Genomic DNA, 18,199 nt, shown 5'->3' on the forward strand with positions numbered 1-18,199 from the left:
AGACAGTGACTATTCCTTTTCAGTAATACAGTATCAATGTTAAGTTCAGTGGAGCTGAAGAGGGGGACAGCCTGCCTCAGCATGGGCTTCACCACAGGCTACAGGGTGCAGGAGAATCTCTGCTCCAGCACCTGGAGCACCTTCTCCTCCTTCACTGACCTTGGTGTCTGCGGAGTTGTTGCTCTCACGTAGTCTTACTCCTCTCTCCTGCTAGCACAGATATTCCTGCCCCGCCCCCCCCTCCCCCCCCCTTCTTAATATGCTATCCCAGAGGTGCTACCACCATGGCTCATGAGCTCAGCCTTGGCCAGTGGCACAAATGTCTTGAAGCCGGCTGGCACTGGCCCCATTGGACATGGGGGAAGCTTTTAGCATCTTCCCACAGAATCCATCCCTGTAGCCCTGCCACTACCAAAACCTTGCCATGCAAAGTGACTACACAGTAAGGTAACCTACCAGCTCCCTGATCCCTAGTTATGTTGGAAACCAGGAGTTAAACCTGTTCTGTAACTTTTTATTATTCTCCCCCAAGTTTTTCATCTCTGAGATCATTGAAGCATATTGCAGGGGTGCCTGCAGAGATGGTCAGTTACATCAGGTAACAGTGACAAGAGTGAGTGATCAGCATCTCATAGGTTTGGGCCCTTCTACCAAAGGTTTTAATGACTGGAGGCAAAGAGCAGTTGTAAACCACTTTCACCATAACCTGAAGTGCTGACTGCTTTGAGTGATGCTGATAGGGAGCAGAAAGCTATAAAACCACCCCAGCAGCTAAATTGCATCAGTTTACCTGTGATCTAAGACTCAAGAACAGTTAATGTATAAGCAAGCTGATCTATAATTACCCTAAGAACTAGTTTGAGAGCATTATCACTGTTACAAAATGTAATAGCAGTATTACATAAGCACAGTAACAATAGCACATCTCTAAATGGTTGCAGACTGCCTCTTTTGACAGCTGTGGTAGAAAATGGATCATTGGATGGTCATGAAATGAATATTTTCCCTAACCAGAATGGAGAGCTTTATTACCCTTATAATTACTTGTTTAGCAGTCACTTATTAATTTTTTTTTGTAGTCCATGAGTAATAAAATGGTCCTGTTTATTAAATAACATTTTAATTAGGAATCATTTTTAACATGTGCCAAGTTCTTAATGTTTTCTCCTATGCAATTACTTAGATAAATGCTTGTATTTCTGATAACTCCATTGACACCATCAGCGAAACTAAGCCTTCCTTGGTATACAGCTCATATAGAATAACAGGCTCCAGATGCCTTACCTTCCCCTAAACAGCTATTTTTTAACATACTGCAACAGAATATTGCTTATTTTACTAAATAGCTTTTACAGATTCCTGTTAGATACTGTGTATTTACAGCTCATTTGAATTCAAATGTACTATTTTTGCTCAGCTAAATTTCTTATTGATTGCACTGGAAAGCTTGCATTTAAACATTTTTTTTATGAAATTTCACATTTTCATTAAAACACACTTCAGATGCAATGATGACAAATTGTTTTGCAAATGTCTACATACTATTTGGCCATGCATAAAACTTGTTTAAAACATTATGAATGTTGATGTAATGTTGAGTAAATATTTTAAGCGTTGATCTCAAAATGAAGTAGTCACGATCATTTGATGAACTGAAAATGTTTTTCTTTTGTCTCTTTCACAAAAGCTGAACTTTTTTTTCTTTCTTTCTTTCTTTTTGTTCCTATTTCTGAATGTGGACCAGCATCATCAGAGTGCCTGTTTGTTTACACATGAGATATTGGCACAGTTCCTTCTCTTGTCCTGAGACTGAAACTCTTGTTCAGGTCAAGAGAGATGACTGTCTTTTCACTAACACAGAATATGAGTAGATAAAATGTAACACTTGTTTGTGCAAGTAAAGCCTTATTTGGCCAGATAGTGCACCTAATTTTGATATTGGTATTAGGCTAATGAAATATGCATTCTGGTAATAGCATGGGACCTACAGATTCCTTGCACAGTGCCAGCTGATTTCAGTAATTCTTTGCTGATTTATGCTCACCAACAATTTTGTTCTCCAAATACATAGTTCCCACATGTTTATCTGTTGCTTCCCTGGCTCTTCGGTACAGCTTCAAGGTGTTTTGAGGCTAAAATTGGCCATCATACATAGCAATAGAAATTGTCTTATGAGACTCAGTTTCAAACATGGAATTGTAGTTCAGTCTGTTATCATTTTTAGGAGTTTCAACATTGTGTCCCAGAGCTATCTGGAATACTAGCCATTCAAATGTCAATGCCATTTCACCAGGACAATTTAGCCACTGTGAGGCATACCTATATAAGGGATACCATTTGTTCCCTGCTTTTCCATTAAAACCTTTTCTTTGGGATTATTCTAGTACATGCTAGTTACCATTTCTCAGTAACACTGAGAAACACACATCCAGTACACAATGGATGCATAAATCCTTGTTTTTAAGTTTAAACCCAGTTTTGACTGAAGATTGAAGTACGGTAAGGGTTCAAGCTGACTGTAAATGAGAAACTGATTCTGTTCTGAAATGAACATTTCCATTCACTCATAGGAGCAAAGGAAAGAAAAGGAAGATATTTTCCTTTCCTCTGGAAAATTTCTACAGTATTTTTCATCATAGGACATTATCAAGGGTAAGAATATAAATCTGTGAAAGATCTACATTTATTTTTTTTCATTTATGAATTCTGAAGGGCTCTAAAGAGAGCAGTCTTAGCTCATATGTATACCTCAAATTCTATACCTCAGTCACTACAAGAACAGGACTTTTAAAAAAAAAAGTCCATGATCACTTCTCCAGGTAGCAAAGAGGCTTTGGAAAATGTAGCTTCCCAAAAATATAAGAACCAGGTGAATTTGACTGAGGACTGGTTTGTAGACCCAAGTGACAGGTTGCCTGCATGTCAGATAGGTGAAGCAATTTGCAAAAATGCAGGGGGTTTCCTTGATTTTGTGCTGCAGAACCTTATTCCTGTGGCTTGTTTTTTCTCTGCTTTTACTTGGGTTGGGTTCTACCCTGTCTTGGGTGGTCAGTCTCACCATTCCATATGACATTGCTCAAGTTTTTTCTGCTTACAGTTGTATACTGTACCTGGTAGTAGAAGCTCTGGACCCAATAAAATTACCTTATTTAATTCTTACAAAAGGATAATCCTCTGACTGGCCTCACTTACAATTGAAGCCTTGATTATATTAATATTTCTGTGTAGTTGCTCCTAGTTTGTCTCATACTGAAGGATGGTGGAATTGAATGCACAGTTTTCATGTGGTTAGAAATGGGATTTGAGATCCATATCCGAGTCCTGGGCCTTCTTTGGCCTCATTGGAATTTCTCTCCAACACAAAGATATGGCAGTGTTGAATTAAAATGACAATTCAGAAGTTCCCTAGACTGCTGCCAGGTAGGGCAAGTATTATTGTCTCTGTATCAAGCTGCTTAATTCACAGGAGTAAGGAAATCACCATCATGTTCCGATACCACCAGGGCTCTTTGGAGGCTTTCTAAATTGACTCAGATGTTAATCAACCTTAGTTTTAGGGGAGAGCTGTGGTGTGTCACTTGAGTGCAAAAGCCACAGACAACATGGGCAGTGTTGCTAAACTTCTCAGAACAGGATCCACAAAGTTCAGTGAATGAGGAGGGAAGCACCTCAGCTCTGCTCACATTGACTGGTTTAAGGTCCTGCTCTTAATCAGTCACATATATAACCAGCCTGCTGGGAAACACTAGCTGGTACTTGATGGTTACAGCCCTGAGATCTCCTTTGATAGTTTAGTTTTATCCTATGATGTCTGCTTTTTTTTTCTGACAAAACACAGCAGAAGTTCTCTCACCCTGCTTCCTGCTCTCCCCACACAAATTTTTATCTGAGAGTCCTTGTTACAGCTGTAGAAGACCTGGTTCAAGTTCCCCATCTGTCTGTAGGAAGAAGCCTATATTTTGCTGTAAGAGAACATTGCCAGTTGATTGACCTGCAGAGGTATTGACCATTCAGATTAATGGTGTCTTTGTCTTGCGTATTAAACCCTAAGAGCTTTATACAAATGGGGAAGAGGCTTGGAGCTTGGTCCTGTAGCTGAGTGCTTTTTGGGACTTTGCAGGAGTGCATGGGAGTTGCAGATATTCAACCATCAGGGTGCACAAGTGAATCTGAGTTTGCCCATGCAGAGGAGAGATGTCTATTGTGAATGCACAATCTGATGCATGGTCTAACTGCTGGCTTCTGGGGTAAAAGCAGGGTGCTGACTTCACTGGAAAAACACAGATTGAGGGGCTGCCAGATGGAGGTGGTAGATGGGTCTTAGTTTGAGACTGTGTATTGTTCTACCAAGATACCTAAGCATATAACAGCAGCATAAATGTCAGTTTAAGACCTTTTGTGCCTCAGCTTCCTTGACAGTTGGATCTGAGACTTGGACCCTGCCTGCATGTGAGCTTCTTCCTCTCTGAAAAAGCCTCCTGATGTGAAGATTGCCTTATCATGACAACCTCAACTCGACTGAGTGTTTGGAAATGTTCTTTAGACAAGATAAGTTTCCTTTTTACAAGAAAAAAAAAAAAAAGAAGAAAGAAAAATGAGGAACACTGGTGCACTAAGGATTAATAGAATCTTTTCTACTTAATCAGTTTTAAAGTCTAAGAGGCTGCTACCATGTCTAGCTGTTCTGGTTTCAAGGAGAGAGGCAAACAATGCTTGTCAAACTTGACTCTGAAAAGACACTAGCTTTTTCTGTGGTGGTACCCCTCAGTTTCCATTGCACTGGCTTGTCCTATTTTAAATTTGTAATGAAAGAAAAAATTCTAAAGCTGGTAATCATGCGCCTTCCTTGTATAAAAACACATCTTGTTTTTATCATCAGTAACCTGTACTACACAAGAGCTCTGACACATACATTTCAGGATAGATTAGGAATTGCCTGCTGCATTTACATAACATTAAAATCACTGTCTAGATGCACAAAATAAAATGAATACCTTCCTGAATCTCTAGTATGGGCTTGCATGAAAACGATTTTACCTTGCTTGCTTTTTTTTTTTGCTTTTTTTTTTCTTCATGAATGCAACAGCCCCTCTCTTTATTTAGTAGGTTGGAAGAGAAGGATTTGATAGCTGGGTGAGGGGACACATATGTAATTCATTTTTCTGGCAGACTTGGACAGCATGCTTACCACATTTGAAAAAAAATGGGGGAAAAAGTGTTGCGAAAAAGCGTATGGAGTGTGTGACAGCCTGCCCCTATCTGACTCCCCATCATTCCTTGCAGCTGCCGGAAGCCAACCGCTCGTCTTTCCAAACCACAGGCTCATGTGGGTAATGATATGATTTCCTCTGTCTTGTGTTTTGTGTATGTGCTTTAAGAAAAGTAACCCCCCCAAAACCCTACACACCCAGTTAATCAAGACCGTACTGGCTTCTCTCATCCTACTGAAGTGATTCTTGTAATGCTGGGACAAGCAGCTGGAGGCTTCATCTTCTGCCCCAAGCACAGTGTTTGCCATCATTCATGTTTTTCTTGATTGTTTTGAGCTTTATCCTTCATCTCACAAATGGGCAAATAGTGCCCTCACCAACTGAAAAAAAAAAGGAAGTGGAGTTCATATATTCTGGTTTCACTCTAGTAAAAAATCTTTAGTATTTCACTTTCTTGGGAAAATCATTCACATATTGAAAAAAAAATGCTAAATCAAGACTTTTCTGTTGCATTTATCATCACTGTTCTCTGCTGAGGACCTTTAAAATGCTGCCTGTATGTCTATAAATGTTGGCATTAATAGATATTAGATTAAGAGAAATAAGACTAAACACACTAACATTGGAAGTATTCATCCATATACCTATTTCTTATGATTTGAAACACCATGCGGTTTATTCTTCAACAAGCATCTTGTAGTCCATATGAAGCCTTTGCCACTACTTTATAACTATAAATTCCAGTGCTTTTATGACTATTACAAACAGGCTGTTGGTTTTAACTTTGAGAAACAGTAATTCTGGTTTTGTACAAGACCATGGGTGAGAACTTCGAAACAGTGAAGGAAAGGGTAGAATCAGGAGCCATACTAGTGAGGAGCAGCATGGGAGAGAGAACAAAGATTCCTGTTTGAAAAATAAATTGCTGGATGATGGAGGCAAGTTTCAAAGGCCCAGTGAACGTCAGGGCTTACATTTTAATAGGCAATGAGAGACTGTAAATCAGAAAGGACTAAAAAAAGCCCCTAGATTCATCCCTTTTTTAAGTGATAGAATGGATAGCAAATAAAGGTATCTAGGAAAAAGATTTTATTTGGTTAAAGGGGCAGGCAAGCATAATGATCTCTGTAGCCATATTCTGAATGAATATGACTGGAGCTAAATAATTTTTGTCGTTATTAGAAGAAAGACTATTGCAGTAATCAAGATACAAGGGGATGAGAACTTGGAATTAGCTGTTATAACTGTTGAATATATAGTGAGATCATTTTTAGAAATGCTTTCAAATAGTTTTAAAGTATTGGTAATAGTCTGAATGTGAAAAACATGACAGTTCTGAGTTGAGGAGGAGGTTTTTGGGTTACTGAGCAAAGAAGCAGGATGCTGTACTTTCATGTCCTATGATTCAGAAGGAGGTCACGGTCAGCACTTGAGGTAGAGGAATGACACCTGTTTTGGCACTGTTGAACTTAGGCTTAAGAGAAATATTCACAAAGGTATGTTAGAGAAGGCTAAAATTTCAGTTTGTACAGAAAAGTACAGAAACCAGACAGAAAAGTCTGGATGATAATTCTGTCAATGATCAACATGGAATTATTACCTGAAATTGTAATTGCAAAAGCACCTTGCATCTTCTTGGGGGGGAGAGGGGCGGTTTGCAGAGAAGAGGTCTAGGACAGAGCCTAGAAGCCTCCCCAGAAAAAAAAGATTTAAAAACAAGAGGGGGTCCAAAAAAGCATGATGAGGCTAGGAGGAGAACCAAAAACCAGCACTGGTTTTGAGGTCATCAAAAAAAAGATTATGCAAAAAGGATGCAGACAGGACAAGAAGGAAAAGAATAACTAAGTTCTGGCTCTGAAAAGTGGCTGGTAAGTGATCATTAGAGATTTTGATCAGAACATTTGGGGGTGGTGGGGAGAATATCACTATGTCCTTGCCTGTACTGATAACACTTCACAGGCATTTGATTTTGGCCACTGTGTGAGACAGAATATTGGGTTAGATGGTCCTCTGGTCTGACCAAGTTTAGCTGTTCTTAATTTCAGTGGAGTAAAGGTGCAGAAACTAGATTAGACACTCTAGGGTGGAAATGGAATACATGAAATTTTATCAGTGCTTGCAGACAGTATACTCAATGTGTTCAGATACGGAAGGAAAATGTAGGAGGTAACTACACAGGCAAGGAAAGTCAAGGATGGGAGAGACTGCTGCAGAATTGGCATGGGAACAGGGGAGATGGATTAACAGAAAAGTAACAAAGAGAGTGAGAATGAGCTGGAGGAAGATTGAGGGATGATATGGTGTATGGGGTTACTGAGGAAACTGGAAGAATTAGAGGAAGATAATTGCAAAATTCCTATGCTTGTGGGAGTGGTGAAGGAAAGCTGCAGGACCTGAAGGAGGCAAAGTGGTGCTATTGGGAGTGTTAGAGGTCATACTGGGCCAATTTGCCATTGTTACACCTTTGCAAATTGTCAACAGGAATAGCACAGTGCAGCGCAATTGAAGCTGTCTGATACTTTTCAACTTTTTTATTAACAATAATGAAATTATGCATGCAATATAAAGAATGTTATACACTTACAACTTGAAGTGCTTTCGTCAAACAGCTGTACACAGGGGTCACCAATTGCTGCAGTGACTTCAGAACAAGTAAAGTACAATTCCCTAACTGCTTTCCCAGTCACCCTGGTGTCCGCTGGATGGTTTCCTCTTGCTGTGCCCTTACAGCAACAGTCAACTTTCCATTCATTCAGTCTCCACCTCCCTTCTCAGTGGGAGACTGGGTACATAGATTGCTAAATCCTGTGCACTCCCACTCAGATCTCAGAAATTCAGACTATAAAATTTTTGGGGACTATTTCCCACAAAATGGCCTAAGTGATTTAGGAAGCCTGTACCACCATACAGTGGCCTTACTTTAGATGTTCTGAAAATTCCATACTGGCAAAAAATGCCAACCTAATGGCAAATTAGTTCTAACTTGAGTACCTTAATTTGCCACTTATGTAAATTCCATTAAGATCTTAATTCACTTGGGGAATACAAATGTCAGTGTAGTGGCATAAATGCATCAGATGAATTGGAAGGTGTTTGCACCTGGCAGCACTGGAGATTGAAAACTGAGGTTTCCCTTCAAAAGCCAGACTTGGCAAACAGCTTCTGACTTCGGTCAAGTATTGCTGCAGTAGGAGAGAAGTAAGAACCCAAAGTGCAGTTCTTTAGAGGATAAAAGTAGGGGGGGTTTGTTACTTTACTTAGTTATGCATTTATTCATAAGATATATTAAACAATGTGTATGTTCGTGAATCTTTTGACTTCCCCTGCCTTAATGTAGTTAATAATCTCGAGTTACTTTATTTTTGTAAAGCATTTCTGTTCTTAAATTTTCAAAATATGATAATGTTTCTGATACTTCTTTCTTCACCAAACACTTCGTGGAGAAAGAAAGGAGCTGCCAGAATAACCATAAAGGGGTTTTGTTAGTTTGTTTGGGGTTTTATATTTAAATAGTATTCTTAACTTTGTTGTTTCCCTGGGCATTTTCCCTTGAAATATTACAGCTGTCAGACTAATACCTACTAGGCCAAATTCTCACTTAGGATAGATCAGACTAGCACTTTCACAGCTGGCTAGTTTGCCTTACTGAAGTGTGGAATTTATTTATGTGATGGAGTTTAGGAATGGTGAATTTGGGTTTTCATTATTATTTTTTTTTACTAATAATAACTTGTAGCAGCAACCACAAGAACAACAAAGTGGCAGGATTTTATTTTTTTTTTTAGTAAAGGATATCTGCATGTATTTGGAATAAAGAAGAAAAGAAAAGATGAAAATTTGCAGAATCTGAAAATGCTGAGGTTCTGAAGTAATGGTCAAATTTTCATCTCCTCTCATTTCAAAGTCAGTGTATCATTTGCAACTGAACAATAATTAGGATGCAGAGCTTGAAGATACATAATCACAAAACAAGTCACAGGATTCCCTAGATGTTTGTACTTGTTGTTTAAACATACACATGAAGGAATACTCCAAGATGTTAAAAATTACCCAAAGGCAGAGAGACGTTATGTGGAATATTGACTGCTTCAGCTGTGTTCAGCAAGCAACATTGTTCTCTGGTCAGAAAACTGTGTCATGTATGTGGATGTTTATTATATTAGCTCAGTAGATGTGATAGCTAGTATTTTCTGAACCTCATATACAGCATCCTACCTGTTCAATCTGACCTTTTTTTTAAAAAAAACCCTGAGCCCCACAACTGTTGGAGGTAAGCAAGAAAAATGTTCTCATTTACTACGTACCCACCTTTATCCAATTATGACCCAAACTTTTCTTCTATGTAAGAATAAGTACTTATTGATTTAAGAAGAAACAGCCATATTGATCCAAAGGGAAAATACACCGTACATGTTGATCAATATTAACCTTGCAGGACAAAACATCCTGATATTCACTTCAAGGCATCAATATATACATATTACTGTATGTTTGTGTCATTAAGTCAGGTAACTGGGCTAGATTTCCATCTAACAGTATAAAGTCTCTTAATGATTATTTTTCTAGTCAAATATTAGTCTCTAAAGGGAAGAGGGAGTTAGAGAACCAGAAAAAGAATAATTGTTCACTTCCCTTGAGATAAATAATACTTTTCATTAAACTCAGCTGATGCCTATCAAGAGCTGCTAGACTGATTATATAATATAAGAAGTGAGAAGTCCTCCAAATTCCTCCTAAAAGTATTAACCTGTACCAAGGTAAAATTGGAAATCTAAGCATACGTGTCTGAAGATATTTAGATGCCTAGTTTGTAATTAGTTCAATGTCAATGAACTTGTACAAGAAGGAGCTGCTTCCTTTTAATTTTTGATGACAGAGCTCATCTGAATTCCCAGAATATTTTTAAAAAGTCTGCTCAATCCAGGCATCACCAGCTATTTTCTTTCAGCCTTGCTGCAGGCCTGGGGGTTTCTTCTTGCTGGAATTCATTGACACAGAGCTAACCATAAATTATACTAAGATAAACTAATTATAGTGTAATGGGGCAGTTGTGGTACACATTTTTTTTCTCTGACATTTCTTTTCTGTCTCATAATAGCTCTAACACTAGCTTAATCATTTTTATTTAAATGTTTTCTTTATGGCTAATTTCACCCTAATATCACTCAGCTCCATCTTGAGTCTCCTGAGGCACTCGCTATGAAGGACACACCCAGGGAAGGGGCAGGCATGGGACAAAGAGAAGCTGTGAAAGCTACACAGTTAATATGTATTCTTGACATGATCAACTCCTTAATTAGAATGTGTAATACATGTTGCTTCAGACCAGAATAAACAATATGGCCCTGCCTTCAAACCACCTTTATTGTCTCCTCCTCTAAAAAATATGCCTGAAAGCTGTGGATCCTTTCTGCGTGACTTTGCCCAGGTGAGGCACTTCCTAAGCCTGCCCATAGCTGAAATTCATGTTTAAATTCTCATCATCTTGTGCCTCAGTCACCTTTCACCTTGTCTCTCACCCTTGTCAGAGACAAGCCTATCCTGTCCTGTCCTGCTTACATCCATCCAAAATGCTGGAAACATCATTGCCTTAGCACATGGTTTGGGAGTTTGTATCTACTCCTGTCTCTCCATCCTCAGTTTAATGTAAGACTTACTATACTTCTGCTGTTCTTTTATCCCTGACCAGTCTCCCCTGCCTGCTTGTTCTCTTTTGAAAAATCTCTTCTGAAAAATCTTTCTCTGGTTACTTGTGGGGCTGGGGAGGATGTGTCTATACATACCATACTTAATTTTCTCTCTTACACCTGTTTTTACCTGTTATCCCTACAAAACTTGATAACAACTACAATGGCATTGTGCTTCAAGCCCCAGCCTATTGATTTGCTTGATAATATCTCACTGTTTCCTTGAGTTCCCTGAGCTGTGTGTAGCTGTTGGTTGTCCATTGTCTGACTATAGGTCATGAACTGTTTGCACACTACCACACATGATGGACTCCTAGACCCTGAGTGGCATCTACTTGTTTTCAGGTAACACAAATGATAAAAATAATCTGAAGTACAGCTTTTTGGAAGCCCAGGCTGTAAAAATCTTCTCACCTGTGAAATTGGCATGGCTGAACCTGGATGAAAGTAGGAGATACTATGTTCCCTACCTATGCTGTTCATCTGCTGGAGATGTCAGACAGACATGCTGGTATCTTTAAGCTAATACCAGTGCCTATTTGTCTTCCAGCCCATTAAATTCAAGTGGCAAGGTTTTGGTAGTGGAGGATGCTGCAAGCGTGCCTTCTGTGAACTGCCCCATGCCAGACAGAACCAGTTCCAGCCAGCTCTGATGGACTGGCTGATGGCCAAAGCTGAGGCCTTCAGCAATACTGATGACACCCCTGTGATAACATATTTAAGAAAGGGTAGAAAATGTTGTGCAGCAGCTGTGAGCAAATGTGAAAGAAACAGCCCTGCGACACCAAGGCAAGTGAAGAAGTAGAGGAAAGAGATGCTTCAGGTGCTGGAGCAGAGATGTCCCTACAGCCCATGGAGAAGACCATGGTGAAGCAGGTTGCCACCCTGAAGCCTGTGGAGGACCACAGTGGAGCAGATATCCACCCTGCAGACCACGGAAGACCCTATGTCACAGCATGTGGATGTGCCCTGAAGAAAGCTGCACCTCAGAAGCAGGCTGCTGGCAGCAATTGCAGTCCATGGAGAGGAGCCAACACAGGATCAGGCTTTACAGCAGAACTTGTGACCCTGTGGGGACCCAAGCTGGAGTAGTCCACTCCTGAAAGACTGCAGCCCATGGGAAGGATCCATGCTGAAACAGTTCATGAAGGACTGTATCCCAGGGGAGGGACCCTTCACTGGAGCAAAGGAACAGTGTGAGGAGAAAGGAGCAGCAGAGATGAAGTGTTATGAACTGACCACAATGCCCATTCCCCATCCTCCTGCACCACTCAGGTGGAAGAAGATAGCAGAGTCAGGAGTGAAGTTGAGCCTGGGAGGCAGGGGGGTGGAGGGAAGGTGTTTTTCTTTCTCACAGAATTATAGAATCATAGAATCGTTTAGGTTGGAAAAGATGTCTGAGATCAAGTTGAACTTTTAACCCAGGACTCCCAAGTCCATCACTAAACCATGTCCCTAAGCACCACATCTACGCATTTTTTAAATACCTCCAGTGATGGTGATTCCACCACCTCCCTCAGTAGCCTATTCCAGTGTTTCACTACCCTTTCCGTGAAGAAATTTTTCCTAATATCCAACCTAAACCCACCCTGGCATAACTTGAGGCTGTTTCCTCTTGTTCTGTTACTTCTTATCTGGGAGAACAGACCTACCCCCACCTGCCCACAACCTCCTTTCAGGTAGCTGGAGAGAGCAATAAGGTCCCTCCTGTGTCTTCTTTTCTCCAGACTAAACAACCCCAGTTCCCTCAGCCGTTCGTCACAAAACTTGTTCTCTAGAACCTTCACCAGCCTCATTGCCCTTCTCTGAACACTCTCCAGCACCTCTACATCCCTTCTGAAGTGAGGGGCCCAAAGCTGAACACAGTATTCAAGGTGCGGCCTCACCAGTGCCCAGTACAGGGGCACAATCCCTTTCCTTGTCCTGCTGGCCACACAGTTTCAGATACCAGCCAGGGTGCTGTTGGCTGCCTTGGCCACCTGGGCACACTGCTGGCTCATGTTCAGCCGGCTGTCAGCCAGAAACCCCAGGGCCTTTGCCTCCAGGCAGCTTTCCAGCTGCTCTTCCCCAGGCCTGTAGCATTGTGTGGGGTTGTTGTGACCCAAGTGCAGGACCCGGCACTGAGCCTTGTTGAAATTCATACAACTGGCCTTTGCCCACCAGTCCAGCCTGTCCAGATCCCTCTGTAGAGCCTTGCTGTGCTCGAGCAGATCAACACTCCAGCCCAAGTTGGTGTCATCTGCAAAGTTACTGAGGATGTACTCAATCCTCTCATCCAGGTCATCAATAAAGATATTAAACAGGACTGGCCTCGGTACTGAGCCCTGGGGAACACCACTTGTGACCAACCGCCAGCTAGATGTAACTCCATTCGCTACCACTCCTTGGGCTTGGCTGTCCAGCCAGCTTTTAACCCAACATAGAATACAGCTATCCAAGCCATGAGCAGCCATTTTCTCCTGGAGAATGTTGTGGGAGACAGCATCAAAGGCTTTACTAATGTCCAGGTAGACAACATCCACAGCCTTTCCTTCATTCACTAGACGAGTCGTCTTCTCATAGGAGATCAGGTTCATCAAGCAAGACCTGCCTTGCATAAACCTGTGCTGGCTGGGCCTGATCCCTCAGCTATCCTGCACATGATGCATGATGGCGCTTATGATGATCTGCTCATGACCTTCCCTGGCACTGAGGTCAGGCTGACAGGCCTGTAGTTCCCTGGATCCTCCTTCTGGCCCTTCTTATAGATGGGCATCACATTGGCTAACCTCCAGTCTTCTGGGACCTCTTCAGTTAGCTAGGCCTGTTAATAAATGACAGACAGTGGCTTGGCAAGTTCCTTTGCCAGCTCCCTTAGCACACTCGGGTGAATCCCATCCAGCCCCATAGGCTTGTGCACATCTAAGTGGAGCAGCAGGTCACTAACCTTTTCCTCCTGGACTGTGGGGACTTCGTCCTGCTCCTCCTTCCCCCTGTCTTCCAGCTCAGGGGGCTGAGTACCCAGGGGGAAGCTGGTCTTACTATTAAAGACTGAGGCTGTCATGGTTTAACCCCAGATGGTAATTAATTACCATGCAAATTAATTACCATGCAGCCACTCGCTCACTCCCCCCTCACCCAGAGGGATGGGGAAGAGAGTTGGAAAGGAATGTAAAACTCAAGGGTTGAGATAAGAACATTTTAATAATAGAAATAGAATAAAAAAGAAAGAACAATAATAACAATTATGACAAGAACAGTTATAATGGAAAGGGGAAAGGAAAAATAAAATCTAGAGGGAAAGGAAGAAAGGAACACATGGTGCACAACGCAAACTGGTCACCACCCACTGACCGATGCCCAGCCAGTCCCTGAGCAATGATCAGCCCGCCCTGGCCAACCCTCCAGGTACATATACCAGGCATGACATCCCATGGTATGGGGTACCTCTTTGGCTAGTTCGGGTCAGCTGGCCTGGCTGTGTTCCCTCCCAATTCCTTGTGCCCCTCCAGCCTTTTCAATAAAAAGGCCTGAGGAACTGAGAAGTCTCACATCAAAGCCAAAATGCAGCACCACACTAGCTCCTAAGAAGATAATTAACTCCATCCCAGCTGAAACCAGGACAGAGGCAAAGAAAGCATTAAATACCTTAGACTTTTTCTTGTCCTTTGTGGCAACACTCCCCCTCAACATCCAATAAAGGATGCAGATTATCCTTGGCCCTCCTTTTGTTTCTAATGTATTTGTAAAAATATTTTTTTGTTATCTTTTACAGCAGTGGCCAGTCTGAGTTCTAGGTAGGCTCTCACCTCTCTAATCTTAACCCTGCATAACCTCCAGACATCCTTATAGTTCCTCAAAAGGTGGTGAACTCCCCTTTTTCCCGTGAGTTCCAGCTGCAGCTCTCTGTTCCCTACCAGCTTGCCTTTCAGCACACGGGGACAGCCTGCTCCTGCAGGCCTGTCAGAACTATCTCCCAAGGGACTCTGTCAACCAGGCTCTGAAACAGGACAAAGCTGGCCTTCCAGAGGTCTAAGGTAGTAGTTCTGCTAACCCCACTCCTTACTTCTCTGAGAACCAAAACTTACCACCTCATGATCACTATGCCCAAGATGGCCTTCAACCACTGCATCACCCACCAGTTCTTCTCTGTAAAAAGCAGGTCCAGCAGGGCACTTCCCCTGGCTGGCTCGCTGACCAGCTGTGTCAGGAAGCTGTCTTACACACACTGCAGAAACCTCCTAGACTGTTTTCTCTCCACTGTGTTGTATTTCCAGTGGACATCTGGCAGGTTGAAGTCCCCCACAAGAACAAGCACCAGCAATCTTGAGACTTCTCTCAGCTATTTGTAGAACATTTCATCTGCTTCTTCATCCTTGCTGGGTGGTCTATAACAGACTCCCACCAGGATACCCAACTTGTTGGCCCTCTCCCAGATTCTTATCCATAAACACTCAACCCTACTGTCACCATCATTCAGATCTAGGCAGTCAAAACACTCCCTGACACACAGAGCTACCCCACCGCCTCTCCTTCTTTGCCTGTCCCTTCTGAAGGGTTTATAGCCATCCATAGCAGCACTCCAGTCATGCAAGTTATCACACCATCCCACCAAGCAGATCAATGCTCCCCCCATCAAGGAGTTGGTAGCTGGTGAGTGATCTCTATGTCGTTATCTTGACCCATGAGTTTTTTCATCATATTTTCTCCCTGCTGTCTGGCTGAGTAAAGGGGGTGAGGGAGTTGTTTGGTGGGCACCTGGTAGCCAGCCAAAGTTAATCCACCACAAGCTCACAGCTGGCTTGTAATCTGGCCAGCTCCAAGTGAAGGCAAAAACGCTTGAGTCTGCCCCATAGACGTGTCCTTATAATGGATTACTTTATCCAGAGACTTGAATGATTCATTCAAAACTGCACTGAGAACACTGTCCAAGCCTCTTGCTTATAAACTGCAGCAGTAATCTCCAGAGCTTGCTTTATTGCTCTGTTTGTTATAGAAGAAAACTTCCCCTTGGATTCCTTAACAGAAATTCTTAACTGCTATTAAACAAAAAAGGTTTCCAACAAGTGATAGAGATCGCAACGGCACTCTGACCACAACGGCACTCTGACCACATACCTGTCATCATTAACTATAAATAAGATAATCCAGAGAGGAGATTTACACTCTCAGCTATATTGAAATACATTGGAATAGAAAGGCACAAAGATAAGAAATGTCATTTACTTAAAATGGGTTTGTTTCTCCAGACTCAGAATATTTGGCACATGTGTGCAGCAATTATCAGAAATTACAATTAATCACTAGCTATATATAGGGATCTTAATGGACAGTCTCCTGAGCAAGGTGGGATCTGTAGAAGATGGCAGACCTCACAGACACCAGTGTTGTTTTCTAGGGCCAAATGAGTGTACTTATTATAAAGCTGAATTGAAGTTTATTAATAGAAATGTTTAGTGAAAGCAAATCTCTCACAGAATGAATGCTAGATTCACTAGCATGTGGATATTCTTGCTTCTTTCTGGCAGTTCAGAAACAACATTATATGATTCATATAATCAAGTAAAACAATTGAATGTTGAACCACCATCCAACACAACTGTTCAGAGATCTTCACTGAATAATTATTAGTAATAAATTAACTTGAAAAAATCAGGATTTGTTACATGTGAGCAGTGCAGTCCTTCAAGTATTAGCAGTACTATTAGTAGTTTACTTTTTCTGAAAATTGAGGGTAACATACTTCTGAATCTTTCTAATCTGACTTCATTACATCTTTGTGATTTGAAAAATAGCCAAGAGACTTTCAGAGATGCAATTAAAAGAAAACGAAAAAGCAAACCTCTATGACCAATACATTGGTTCATTAACACAACTATCCACTACTTCCTGCTTCTTAGCAGACACCACTGAAATAACAGCAGACTTGTTTAATTTCACCTTTGTCGGAAAATCAGACAGATACCTACTTTCAAGGTTTTTTTAATCTGTCCGTGTGAATTTTTAGGGAGTAATCATAAGAGTAGTTGAGGAAGAGGATGAACTATCCATTTACCATTCAACTATCGTTCTGAGTTTCTAATGTCCTTATCTTATTAAGTCAAGATTAAGGCCATACAAAAATGGACCTATATCTTTTTCCTATTCCCAGCCACCTTCTCAGGTAGGATTAATTTCGGCAGTAGTCCCTCAAGAGAAACATCGGTCAGCTCTTACACAACTTTATTGGTGGAGAAATGCCTGATTAACAATGTTAATCTTGGAATAGATCCAGTACCTGTCTAGGCTTGGTGACAACTTCATCTCTGCCTGGGTAGATTAGGTCTTAACCACTGTGATCTTCACCCTGTAGACAGGCAGCCACAGCATCTGTGTGATATAATATGGGGGGTGGGGAGGGGATGGGGGTGGGGGAGAGTAATTCTTTGAACCTCAGATGAAATGGATGACACAAAGGAACTGTGATAATCCCTCTTAATTCAGCTCCTTTTATATATATAGAAAAGTTTTAACCCTTGGTCAAAAGGAAAATTACTTAAGAAATGTAAATTGAAGTACAACTATAGCTATACTTTATGAATTCACAAGTTTGGAAGGGATCAGTAACAGCAGAACTAACATGATAGGATATTTCTGTTTTTAAATTTATATGTTGATTTAACGCTTTCTGAAAAGCAGGTGATTGCCTTTTTCTAATCACAGGCTTTTGAGATGACATTGTCCAGCCCCCCCTACCCAAGCAGGGTCAGCCAGAGCCAGTTGCCCAGGACCCTGTCCAGCTGGGTTCTTAATATCTTTACAGATGGAGACTCCACAACTTCTCTGGTAAACCTGTTCCAGTGTTTGAACACCCTCAGGGCAAAAAAAAAGTACTTTCTTGTGTTCAGGTGATATTTTTGCCTGTTGACTCTCATCCTATCAATGAGCACCACTAAGAAGCGCCTGGCTTCCTCTTCTTTGTTCCCTCCCATCATGTATTTAGACACATTGATAAGATCCCCTGGAGCCTTTTCTTCTCCAGTCTGAACAGTTCTGGGTCTCCCAGCCTTTCAAGAGGTGCTCCAGTCCCTTCATTGTCTTTGTTGCACTGCACTGGACTTGGCATGTTTTCCTTCATATCTGATCAGAGTTCTGGCTTATGGATGTGTATTAGTACAGAAATGACTGCAGTCATGTTCTGAGGCATTTTAAGTAAGAGAAATATCAATTAAATTTAAATTTGTAACTCTGATTAAAGCATTTCTGTTCTCACTTTTAACACTGGAAATCTAGAGTAACTCTTGGACTTCAGTAGTTGTCTCCAGATGTAACTAGAAGTTGAAT

The sequence above is a fragment of the Falco naumanni genome, chromosome 3 (genome assembly GCF_017639655.2).
Source record: "Falco naumanni isolate bFalNau1 chromosome 3, bFalNau1.pat, whole genome shotgun sequence".
Classification (NCBI taxonomy): domain Eukaryota; kingdom Metazoa; phylum Chordata; class Aves; order Falconiformes; family Falconidae; genus Falco; species Falco naumanni.